Source organism: Prionailurus viverrinus, chromosome B2 (genome assembly GCF_022837055.1).
Source record: "Prionailurus viverrinus isolate Anna chromosome B2, UM_Priviv_1.0, whole genome shotgun sequence".
Taxonomy (NCBI): Eukaryota; Metazoa; Chordata; class Mammalia; order Carnivora; family Felidae; genus Prionailurus; species Prionailurus viverrinus.
Genome location: NC_062565.1, coordinates 68,472,944 through 68,485,056, shown reverse-complemented (window position 1 = coordinate 68,485,056; position 12,113 = coordinate 68,472,944). Strand labels below are relative to the sequence as shown.

The 12,113-nt window shown below is 36.9% G+C and overlaps 1 protein-coding gene across 4 annotated transcripts in view; it reads right to left on the bottom strand.

Annotated features, from left to right (window-relative positions):
* The window catches only part of MYO6 (myosin VI), a 147,233-nt gene that overhangs the window by 111,307 nt on the left and 23,813 nt on the right, over positions 1-12,113 (bottom strand). The window lies entirely within an intron of this gene.

The window sequence follows — 12,113 nt, the reverse complement described above, 5'->3', positions numbered from 1 at the left end:
ATGTTTTCACTCATATGTGGAACTTGAGAAACTTACCAGAAGACCATGGGGGAAGGGAAGGAAAAAAAATAATTTCAGAGAGGGAGGCAAACCATAAGAGACTCTTAAATACAGAGAACAAACTGAGGGTTCATGGGGAGGGTGGCAGAGGGGAAACTGGGTGATGGGCATTGAGGAGGGCACCTGTTGCAATGAGCACTGAGTGCTGTATATAAGTGATGAATCACGGGAATCTTCTCCCAAAGCCAAGAGCACACTGTATACACTGTATGTTAGCTAACTTGACAATAAATTATATTTTTAAAAAATCATTAGAATCTCACAACATTAACAGTACAAAAGTTTGATAAAATTCAACAGGCAATTGTGATTTTAAAAAAAAAAGACTCTCAGAAAACTAGGAAGAAAAGGTAAATTCCTTAATCTGATCTAAATATATATAGAAAAAAGAAAAATCATACTGTTACCAGTGAAGCGCAGAAAGCTTCACCTTTAAAAACAGAAACTAAGGAAGGATGCATGCTACCATCACTTCTGTTCAACATTTTATTTGAGGTCTTAGCTGATAAGTAAAGCAAAAAAAAAAAAAAAAAAAGCAGCAGCAAAAGATACAAGGATTGGCAAGGAAGCAATAAAACTCTTCTTTGCAGATGTCAAAGAAAATATTTTTAAAATCTACAGATAAATTATAGCAATAATAAATGAGTTCAGTCAATTTGTGTAATATAAGAGCAACGTAGTACAGAAATAAATTACATTTCTATACACCAAAAATAGAGTTGAAAAATAAGACTTTTTAAAAACATACTATTTACAATAGCATCAAACAACATCAAATACCTAGGAATAAATCTAATTTAAAAACATATGTATCTCCCCCCAAATACTTACAGTAACTTGATATATAAGGTGACAGATACCGCCTTAACCAAATGATCAAAATTCTCTGCTCAGTATATCATACCACTTCTGTGGTACTTCTACCACAAAAAGGCATAACCTAAATCTCAAATGAGGAAATATCAGACAAACCCAAATTGAGAGGCTGAGAGGCTTTATACAAAACAACTAGCTTAGGGGCGCCTGGGTGGCTCGGTCGGTTAAGCGTCCAACTTCAGCTCAGGTCACGATATCGCGGTCTGTGAGTTCAAGCCCCACGTCGGGCTCTGGGCTGATGGCTCAGAGCCTGGAGCCTGCTTCCGATTCTGTGTCCCTCTCTCTCTGCCCTTCCCCAGTTCATACTCTGTCTCTCTCTGTCTCAAAAATATATAAACGTTAAAAAAAAAAAATTAAAAAAAAAACCAAACAACTAGCTTAAATTATTCAAAAAATTTCAACAGCCCACGAAACACAAAGGAAGATGAGGAACTGTTCCAGATAACGAGAGACCAAAGCAACATGACAACTGAATGTAACACATGATCTGGGATTTATTTTTGCTATGAATGACATATTTGGGACAATTCTTGAACTCTGAATAAGGTCTGTAGATTTTAAATAACAGTATTAGTAAGTGTTACTTGTGGTCATTGTAAGAGAATGATATAGTTATTAGAAAATACACACTGGGGCGCCTGGGTGGCTCAGTCGGTTAAGCGTCCAACTTCAGCTCAGGTCACGATCTCGCGGTCCATGAGTTCGAGTCCCGCGTCGGGCTCTGGGCTGATGGCTCAGAGTCTGGAGCCTGTTTCCGATTCTGTTGTCTCCCTCTCTCTCTGACCCTCCCCCGTTCATGCTCTGTCTCTCTCTGTCTCAAAAATAAATAAACTTAAAAAAAAAAAAAGGAAAATACACACTGAAGTGTTCAGGGGTAAAGGAGCACACAACTCACATAATCAAAAAATTCTAAGTGTGAGAGGTGTGTGTGTGTGTGTGTAAAGAGAAACAAGGATAAAGAAAATGTGGTAAGGAGCTCATTTGAGGAATCTAAATGAAGGGTATGCAGGAATTTTGGTAGAGTACTGTTCTTGCAACTCTTCTGAGAGTCTAAAATTAGAGTAAAGTAAAATTTAAAAAGAAAAAATATGTAAGACTACTACAGAGTAATTAGCAAAGACTTAAAAAGAGGCACCTGGGTGGCTCTGTTGGTTAAGCCTCCGACTCTTGATTTCTGTTCAGGTCAAGGTCTTAAGGTCATGAGAGCCCTGTGCTGGGTAGAACCTGCTTCAGATTCTCTCTCTCTCTGCCTCTCCCCATTCTCAAAAAAAAAAAAAAAAAAAAAAAAAAAAGACCTAAATAAATTAAGCAATACACTATGATCCTATGATCCTAGATGAGAAGACTCAATACTATAGGTGTCAGTTCTTCCCAAAGTGATCTCTAGGTTGAATGTAATCCCAACTAAAATACCAACAGATTTTTTAAAAAAATTCTAGAAGCTGATTCTAAAATTTATACAGAAATGTAAGGGCCAAGAATAGCCATGACATTTTAAACAACTACATGGGAAAATAAGATTTACTGTAAAGCTACAATAAGAAAGTGTGGATGTCTCCGGAGGCAAGGGAAACAAAAGCAAAAATGAACTACTGGGACCTCATCAAAATAAAAAGCTTCTGCACAGCAAAGGACACAATCAGCAAAACTAAAAGGCAACCAACAGAATGGGAAAAGATATTTGCAAATGACATATCAGATAAAGGGTTAGTATCCAAAATCTATAAAGAACTTATCAGACTCAACATCCAAAAAACAAACAATCCAGTGAAGATATGGGCAAAAGACATGAATAGACACTTCTCCAAAGAAGACATCCAGATGGCCAACAGACACATGAAAAAATGCTCCACTTCACTCATCATCAGGGAAATACAAATCAAAACCACAATGAGATACCACCTCATACTTGTCAGAATGGCTAACATTAACAACTTAGGCAACAACAGATATTGGCGAGGATGCAGAGAAAGAGGATCTCTTTTGCACTGCTGGTGGAAATGCAAGCTGGTGCAGCCATTCCGGGTAACAGTATGGAGGTTCCTCAAAAAAACTACCCTACAACCCAGCAATTGCACTACTAGGCATTTATCCAAAGGATACAGGTGTGCTGTTTCAAAGGGACACATGCACCCCCATGTTTATAGCAGCACTATCAACAACAGCCAAAGTATGGAAAGAGCCCAATGTCCATCGATGATGGATGAATGGATAAAGAAGATGTGGTATATATATACAATGGAGTATTACTTGGCAACTAAAAAGAATGAAATCTTGCCATTTGCAACTATGTGGATGGAACTGGAGGGTATTATGCTAAGTGAAATTAGTCAGACAAAGACAAAAATCATATGACTTCACTCATGAGGACTTTAAGAGACAAAAAGATGAACATAAAGGAAGGGAAACAAAAATAATATAAAAACAGGGAAGGGAACAAAACAGAAGAGACTCATAAATAGAGAACAAACTGAGGGTTACTGGAGGGGTTGTGGGAGGGGGGATGGGCTAAATGGGTAAGGGACAGTAAGGAATCTACTCCTGAAATCGTTGCACTATATGCTAATTCGGATGTAAATTTTAAAAAATAAAAAATAAAATTAAAAAAAAGAAAGAAAGTATGGAAATGGTGCATAAATAGACAAATAGACCAATAAAAGAGAACAAAGATTTGTACATATATTAAGTATATACACATATGATTTATAACTAAAATAGCAATATAGAATAAAAGTAGCAATGCAGAGAAAAGACTAACTTCTCAATAAATGCTACCAGGAAAACTGAATATACACTTGGAAAAACTAAATTTGAGACATCATACACAAATATTATACATAAGTGGGTTATAAATCTACCTGTGAAAGGAAAACAATAAAGTTTCTAGAAGTTCATACAGGAGATTATCTTCATGTCCTCAAAACAGTAGAAAACTTCAAACAAGGAAAAACCACAAAAGAGAAAGATTCATAAAACTGACAAATTAAGTATTTGTGTCCTTAATTACAACGCTATACTACTTTCCTCAAAGAAGGTACTTTCAGCAAGTTTTTATGTTTTCCTATGGCTTACATGTTGGTATGACTTTCTTCTTCAATATGTGAAATGCTGCTACCCTGTGCTTCAAGGAATTAATGTTAGGAAAAATCACATATAAACCAATGCAACTTCCACAGGTATTATGCTCATTTCTCTGTTTACCCAGCAATAGATCATACTTATTTACATTTCTCTCTCCCTTTCCCAAGCTGTGATACCCTAGCATATAGTTGGCACTGAATAAGTCACTGAATAAATGACTAAATGAAATTTTACATTTACTTAATGAAAAATGTTATATATATAACAAATTCATACTTGAAAAATAAAAGTATGCAGTGAATATTAATACATAATTAATTACAAAATGACTTCTTACATCACTACATTTGTGCCTCCTCCACCATTTCCAAGCATTAACAGATTAAACAATAAATGGTTTTCAGTTTTTCTGTAACAGTTTAAAACTACAATACTTTTCTATCTCAAGCAGGCTGGTAGTTTACTCTTCTCCTCCATCCTCTTCTTTTTCTCCGCTTCCTTTAAAGCAGTACAAACTTCCCTTTCACCCTGCTCTGCTCCTTACTGCCACATCTCATGGTCTGTTAGTTTTCTCAAGAAAGAAAAGAAAGAAAAGAAAAGAAAAGAAAAGAAAAGAAAAGAAAAGAAAAGAAAAGGAAAGAAAAGGAAAGAAAAGAAAAGAAAAGAAAAGAAAATCAGTACCTGATTTTATTACACTCCTAATTCTAGCTTTCAACTTCACCCCCATTCTCTGTGCCCAACCCGAGTTATTTCAAACTTCTCTCCCAAAACCCAATCCTTCAAATAAGGTCACCCTCATTCAGGATATCTTAATCCACTCACAGAAAGGTTCTTCCACCATGGTCCTACTGAAGGCAAACTGATGAACAAGAACTATATTCCAACATATTCCCTCCATCCCTTTATATTAAGGCAGAAACTGACTTCTCCCTAACAAACAGCCTGCCTTTCTGCTCTCCCTCACTTAGAAGATGCACAAATACAAGGAAAATTCATGTAACTGTGTTTCAATCTAAACAATAAATTTCCAATTCCTTCAAAACTGCTAGCAAATAAATGGTAACAAAAATGACCATAGATAGTTGGATCCTGACCTTAGTGAAGAGTCTCATCGTTATTGTCAAAATAATCAATTTTACTGACCTCCTGACACAGCCCAAGGCCTTGCCTAATTATGATATGTGTCACTATTACTGAGGCAAGTAGGATGTTTAAAACAGCAACAACAAATTAGGTATCAAATGTCATCTCAAAGGTGGAAACTACCCCCTCTGTGAAATATTTCACTGTTAAAATAATGAGCTCCACCCGGTGAGCTGTCACCAAAATACAGGAACAGTCAAAGGGAGGAGCACTGAAAGCTCCATTTAACAAGTCTGCGTCAATGTCCTCATTTCACAAGTTGGGTTACTGGTTCAGTGAACCCAATAATCATGTAATCCATGCACTATCCCTCATTCGAAATCAACACAAGACCTTATGCCAGCCTATTTCCCAAAGGGCAGAGAAAAAGCTCTGGGAGAAAACGAGAGGAACTTTGAGCAAAGAGAGACTCTAGGTATCTGGGGATATCAAACTATCACCTGTTCTTTTGTGAAAAGCTAAATTTCCAACAAATAGATTTCAGAGAGGTTCATGAAAACAGCCACAAACCTTAGTCAGAGATTCTGTTTTCAGCTTAAGAGAGTGTAAGCACAAAAATAATAGATATATGACAAGGAAACAAGGACAGATGGGAAACAGGCCTAAAAGGGAAAAGGGAAAGAAGAGAAAAGAAACATGAATCCCATGAGATGGGATATCAGAGCAAAGATGAAAAGTTTAACAACCAGGTCAACAAACTGGTGAAGAAAATGGAAATTCATTTAGCATGGTAAACTAAATAGGAAGCAGGCAAAGGGAAAACTAGAAAAAATGTGTAATAATTGACAAATTAAATGACCAAATTATGTCTTTTTTTCCTACTTCTTTTTCTACTTTTCTTTTAAGCAGCCATAGAGAAAAGAGTAAAAAAAACAAGATTATGTGGAAGAAGCAGCAATAAGAGACTACCATCTTGACAAGAAGGGACAGAAAAAAAGATAAGCCCACAACAACACAAAGCTATTCTAAACTGATATGAATTAAGACAATTAATGTATATTAATTGCATTTCAACCTATTACTAACTTTCAAAAAAATGACCAGCACAAGTTCAGGTTCAAAATGCAAAGGAAATATGTGTAAGAAAATTCTATTAAGCCAAGGAATTGTGAAACCCTTCCAAAGTTATCTCCATTATCCTGCCTGCACGTTAAAAGACTCAAATCACTTTAATATTTGGAGTAAGGTTACTCAGAATAATTAGTTTCACTCTGAGCCCCAGCAGAGCTCCTCATCTGTCTATGTGTGGTTTAAGTGACACCCCCCCCCATCCCTTTGTCTTATCTTATCTTGACTAGAAACAGTTTCTCCAACTGACACTAGAGGAAACATACAATCTTGAAAACCTGGAAAGCTGAGTTTATCACAGAGCACAGATCAACATGTCAACTCCATTTTGGAGATGAAGGCACTCAGACAGTATCCTTTCTCACTAGACTGAATGGGTCAATTTCTCCAAGGGTATCATCTGCACTTAGCATGTATTCTGTGCCTCAAGTACACTGAAGAATCGCCCTTCCATCCACACAATCTGCACTCCTTCTGCCAGAAAAACCTCTCCCCTGTTCTTCACATAGTACATTTCTACTCACTGCTTCAAAAATTAAGCAAATCTCTCCTCCCTGAAATCTTCCATCAAAACCTTTCTCAGAATTAGGTGCTCCTTCGTATACACCTGCTTTTAACTTTCTAAAATATTAGTTTCTTTTTGATTAGGACTCTGTTGTTACATTGTAAACTCCCTTACAGTTTAAAGACAGGAATCATGTCCTGCTTGCCTATATACTGTCAGCACCTAATACATATATCATACATAGGGAATTATTAAATATTTGTTGACTGAACAGATGAATAATGAATGCCCTGTTCAAGTCAAATGGCTAAACAAGCTTCATGTTACATTAAAACCTATACTAAGAATATAGTCTCAGATGCTAAGATTAAAGTTTTGGGGAAGCAGATATGGATCACTGGTTCATTTCCATAGAATTTCAAATCTAGCACATACCTCCCCTATCTCTGCAATGGAAACAAAAGATTCATAACCTGGATTAAATAGAATTTTAACATCACATATTGAAAGTGTTCTGTTTTGGGGCACCTGGGTGGCTCAGTCGGTTAAGCATCCGACTTGGGCTCAGGTCATGATCTCATGGCTCCTGAGTTGGAGCCCTGTGTCGGGCTCTTTGCTGACAGCTCAGAGCCTGGAGTCTGCTTTAGATTGTGTGTCTCCCTCTCTCCCTGCTCCTCCCCGGTTCTCTCTCTCTCTCTCTCTCTCTCTCTCAAAAATAAATAAACATTAATTTTTTTAAAAATAAAAAATAAAAATGTGTCCTATTTGGGGGCACCTGGGGTGGCTAAGCTGGTTAACTGCTGGACTCTTGATTTTGGCTCAGGTCATGATCTAACAGTTCATGAGTTCAAGCCCTGCATCACTCTGTGCTGACAGCGTGGTACCTACTTGGGATTCATTCATTCATTCATATTCTCTCTCTTTCTCTCTCAAAATAAATAAACTTAAAAAAATAAAATGTCCTGTTTTAACAATGATTTTTACCATTAACCAAAAATGTTACAGAATACAACATATAATTCCCAAAGTAAAACGGACATATTACAATAAAGTATCACAAATGAACAAAAACTTTGTGAATTAAAACATTTAAATATACTGTTTTAAATATGCCTTTTTAAATGTTTATGTATTTTTGGGGGAGAGAGAGAGAGAGAGAGAGAGAGCACGAGCAGGGGAGGCACAGAGAGAGGGGGACAGAGGATCCAAAGCAGACTCCACGCTGACAGCACCGAGCCCCATGTGGGGCTGTAACTCACGAACCAAACAGTGAGATCATGACCTGAGCCAAAGTTGGATGCTTAACTGACTGAGCCACCCAGGAGCCCCTAAAAATGCATTTTTTAATTTATTTATTTTTAGAGAAAGGGAGAACACATGCGCAAGTGGAGAAAGGACAGAAAGGGGGGAGAAAGAGAGAAGGGGGGAAAAGGGGGGGGAAGGGGGAGGGGAGGAGAGAGGGAGAGGGAGACAGAGAAAGAGAGAGACAGGGGGGGGGGGGGGGCGGAGAGGAAGAATCCCAAGCAGGCTCCACACTGTCAGTGTGGAGCCCAATACGGAGCTTGAACTCACAAATCATGAGATCATGACCTGAGCTGAAGAGTTAGATGCTTGGGGCGCCTGGGTGGCTCAGTCGGTTAAGCGTCTGACTTTGGCTCAGGTCATCATCTCGCGGTCCGTGGGTTCGAGCCCAGCGTCGGGCTCTGTGCTGACAGCTCAGAGCCTGGAGCCTGTTTCAGATTCTGTGTCTCCCTCTTTCTCTGACCCTCCCCTGTTGATGCCCTCTCTCTGTCTCAAAAATAAATAAATGTTAAAAAAAAAAAAAGAGTTAGATGCTGAACCAACTGAGCCACCCAGTGCCCTTAAATATGTGTGTTTTCAGAGGCATTTTTAAGGGCACCTGGCTGGCTCAATTGATAGAACGTGTAACTCTTGATCTCAGGGTTTTGAGTTCGAGCCCCCCTGTTGGGTGTAGAGATTACTTAAAAAAGAAACTCTTTTTAAAAAGGCATTTTAAAATAAAAATTTAATTAACAAACAAATTTAAATGGTGCCAGGAACAGTTAGGGGAATTACTATCTTATATTCTGGTTCACTTTTAAAGCATTTTTTTCCCCTCCAGAAAATAAGAAAAGTGAAGGCAGAGATAAAATTTTTTTTTTTTTGTAATTGAACAAGTTGGGTTTATTACTTGTTGTAGTAAGAATGCTCATCATGGAGAAGGGTGGGGCTTCTCAAAAAGAGGGTGTTAGAACCGATTTTAGAATTTTGCCTTTGGCTGGGTGATTTTAAGGAGAGTCTGAGGATGCAGGAACTCACTCTGGATCGGAAGCTGTAAACAGGTAGGGGTAATTCTATGACTAGGTACCTCAAAGAAAGAGATTTAATTTCTTAAAGCTATTCCTATTATTTTCACTAAACAAATATAAGACATAGAACTAAATACCATAAAAACAATAAAAACTGTTCAATGGTTGCATAATTCTCAAGAAACCATAAAATTCAGGGGTGCCTGGTGGCTTAGTCAGTTAAGCCTTTGACTCTTGATCTTGACTCAGGTCATAATCTCACAATTTTGTGGGCTTGAGCCCCACATCGGGCTCTGTGCTGGCAATGCAGGACCTGCTTAGAATTATCTCTTCCCCTCTATCTCTCTTCTCCTTTCCTGTTTGCACTCTCTCTCAAAATAAATAAACATTAAAAAAAAGAAATTATAAAATTCAGAAGAAAATATACTGCGCTGTATAATAATTATATGATGCTTTACACCTTGAGCATTATAAGAAAATTATAATCAAAATGGACATAGGAAGTCGCTAAAAACAGTGAAATTTACATCAGAGGGAACTATTTACAATTCAGTTCGGTTATTCTATGATCATTTCCTTTTGATACCATATTACTATTTGTTTTAGTTTGCCTATCATACAGATCATGCCACTACTAACCAAAAACCACTGATGCATGTACAAAATACTTAAATTTAAAAAGCTACACTCTTATGCATAATATATGAATTCTAATTAATCCATTACTTTCCTATTTTCCAACCCACTTTAAAATTTATTGTTACTTCTCCATTCCTGTAAATCAGAATATAATATGGTGTCTTGGTTCATATTTTATTAGACAAATTGTATTTTCTCAAGCTTGGGAATGTTTCCCAGGGTCTTATATTTTAAAATATCTGATTATGGAAACTTTTGAAAAGCAAAAAGTACTTTTTTTGCCCTCAATTACAACTCAATTCAAATGTAAACTAAACTAAAATGAATTAGGAAAAGAGAATTCAGTGCTTCCTCATAAAATCACAAATTCAACTTTTTTTAACCTTTTATAAAACACAAAATCCATTTCAAACAGCCAGACGTATATCTCTGTAAATAATTATGATAGAAAACCGTATTTCATCCATCTTTATCATTAAATTCTGGTATTGCCCCTTAAGAAAGATATTATTTTATGTAATTAAAACAAGACACTTTTATCACCCATCACAGTGACAAAAATTAAAAACCTATAATGTCAAGTTGTTCTGTTACTGAGACTATAAACTAGTAAATATTCTGAGCCAGCACTCAGTATACACAAGGATATTTATTGTACTACTGTTAAGAGAAAAAATGCAAACGACCTAAATGCCTATCAATACAGAAGACAGTTTAATAAACTATGCTATATATGAATTACAGAAAGCCATGCAGCAATTAAAAAACAGTAAAGCTGGGGCACCTGGGTGGCTCAGTAGGTTAAGCCTCCAACTTCAGCTCAGGTCATGATCTCATGGTTCATGAGTTCAAGCCCCACGTCGGGCTCTGTGCTGACAGCTCAGAGCCTGGAGCCTGCTTCAGATTCTGTGTCTCCCTCTGTCTCTGCCCCTCCCCAACTGATATTCTGTCTCTTCTCTCTGTCTCTCAAAAATGAATAAATGTTCGGGGCACCTGGGTGGCTCAGTCGGTTGAGCGGCCGACTTCGGCTCAGGTCATGATCTCGCGGTCCGGTCCGGAAGTTTGAGCCCCGCATCGGGCTCTGTGCTGACAGCTCAGAGCCTGGAGCCTGTTTCAGATTCTGTGTCTCCCTCTCTCTGACCCTCCCCTGTTCATGCTCTGCCTCTCCCTGTCTCAAAAATAAATAAAACGTTAAGAAAAAAAAATTTTTTTTTTAAATGAATAAATGTTAAAAAAAAATTTTTTTTTAAAAACACTAAAGTGAGGGGCACTCAGTTGGCTCAGTCAGTAGAGCATGCAACTCCTGATGTTGGGGTCATGAATTCAAGCCCCACATTGGGTATTGAGCTTACTTAAAGAAAAAAATAATAAAATAAAAACAGTATAGTGAATCTTTACCTTTCAAGATGGACACCTAGGGTCCCTGGTATTATATGAAAAAATGAAGTCGCAAGACATTTGTAGAGTACAGACCTTTAATGTCAAAAAACACAGACAAAACTACATTATTTCTACAAGTTTAAAACTGCAAATAATAGTAAAAGAAGTATACACACCAAAATGATAACAGTCTCAGTTTCTAGATAGATAACAAGCAGATTGTGGTCTTGGGTATGTCAATTATATCTGTATTGTTGTTGGCAAAAGAATGTATTCTGTTATGAGTGATTAATTTTAAATGAAGACAATATAAAAAACGTTTCAAAAAAATTTATAGGGGTTGACAAAGAATATGAAGAATTTTTAAAAACTTCCCTAGTAACAGTCCAAAAGATCAGACATTTCTTTCTTAGTAGTAAAAAAAAAAAAAAAGGAAAATGATTATTATAAGTTTAAAATAACTTTCCAACCATGTTCCAAAATAAATTAATCAGGATAAAAGAGAAAAGATATTGAAGAAAGTAGAGCATAATATTTATCTGACGTGGCCAAAAGAATTCATAAATTAATCTTTTAAAAACAAAAAATATAGAAACATTAATATTTATTATTTCTAAGTGATGGCATTATAAATGAATTTTCTCCTTTTACATACTTCATATTTTTCAAATTTTTCAAAGGATAGCTTTTGGTTGTATAATCAGAAATAAGTAATCTTTAAAATACTTTCATCTGGGGCGCCTGGGTGGCTCAGTCGGTTAAGCGGCCGACTTCGGCTCATGACGGCTCAGGTCATGATCTCGCAGTCCGTGAGTTCGAGCCCCACGTCAGGCTCGGTGTTGACAGCTCAGAGCCTGGAGCCTGTTTCAGATTCTGTGTCTCCCTCTCTCTGACCCTCCCCCACTCATGCTCTGTCTCTCTCTGTCTCAAAAATAAATAAACATTAAAAAAAATTAAAAAAAAAATAAAATACTTTCATCTAAAAATATAGTAAATTCTATGAAAACTCAAACTGGTGCTATAAGTGTATATGTGTACACAAGTGTAATAGT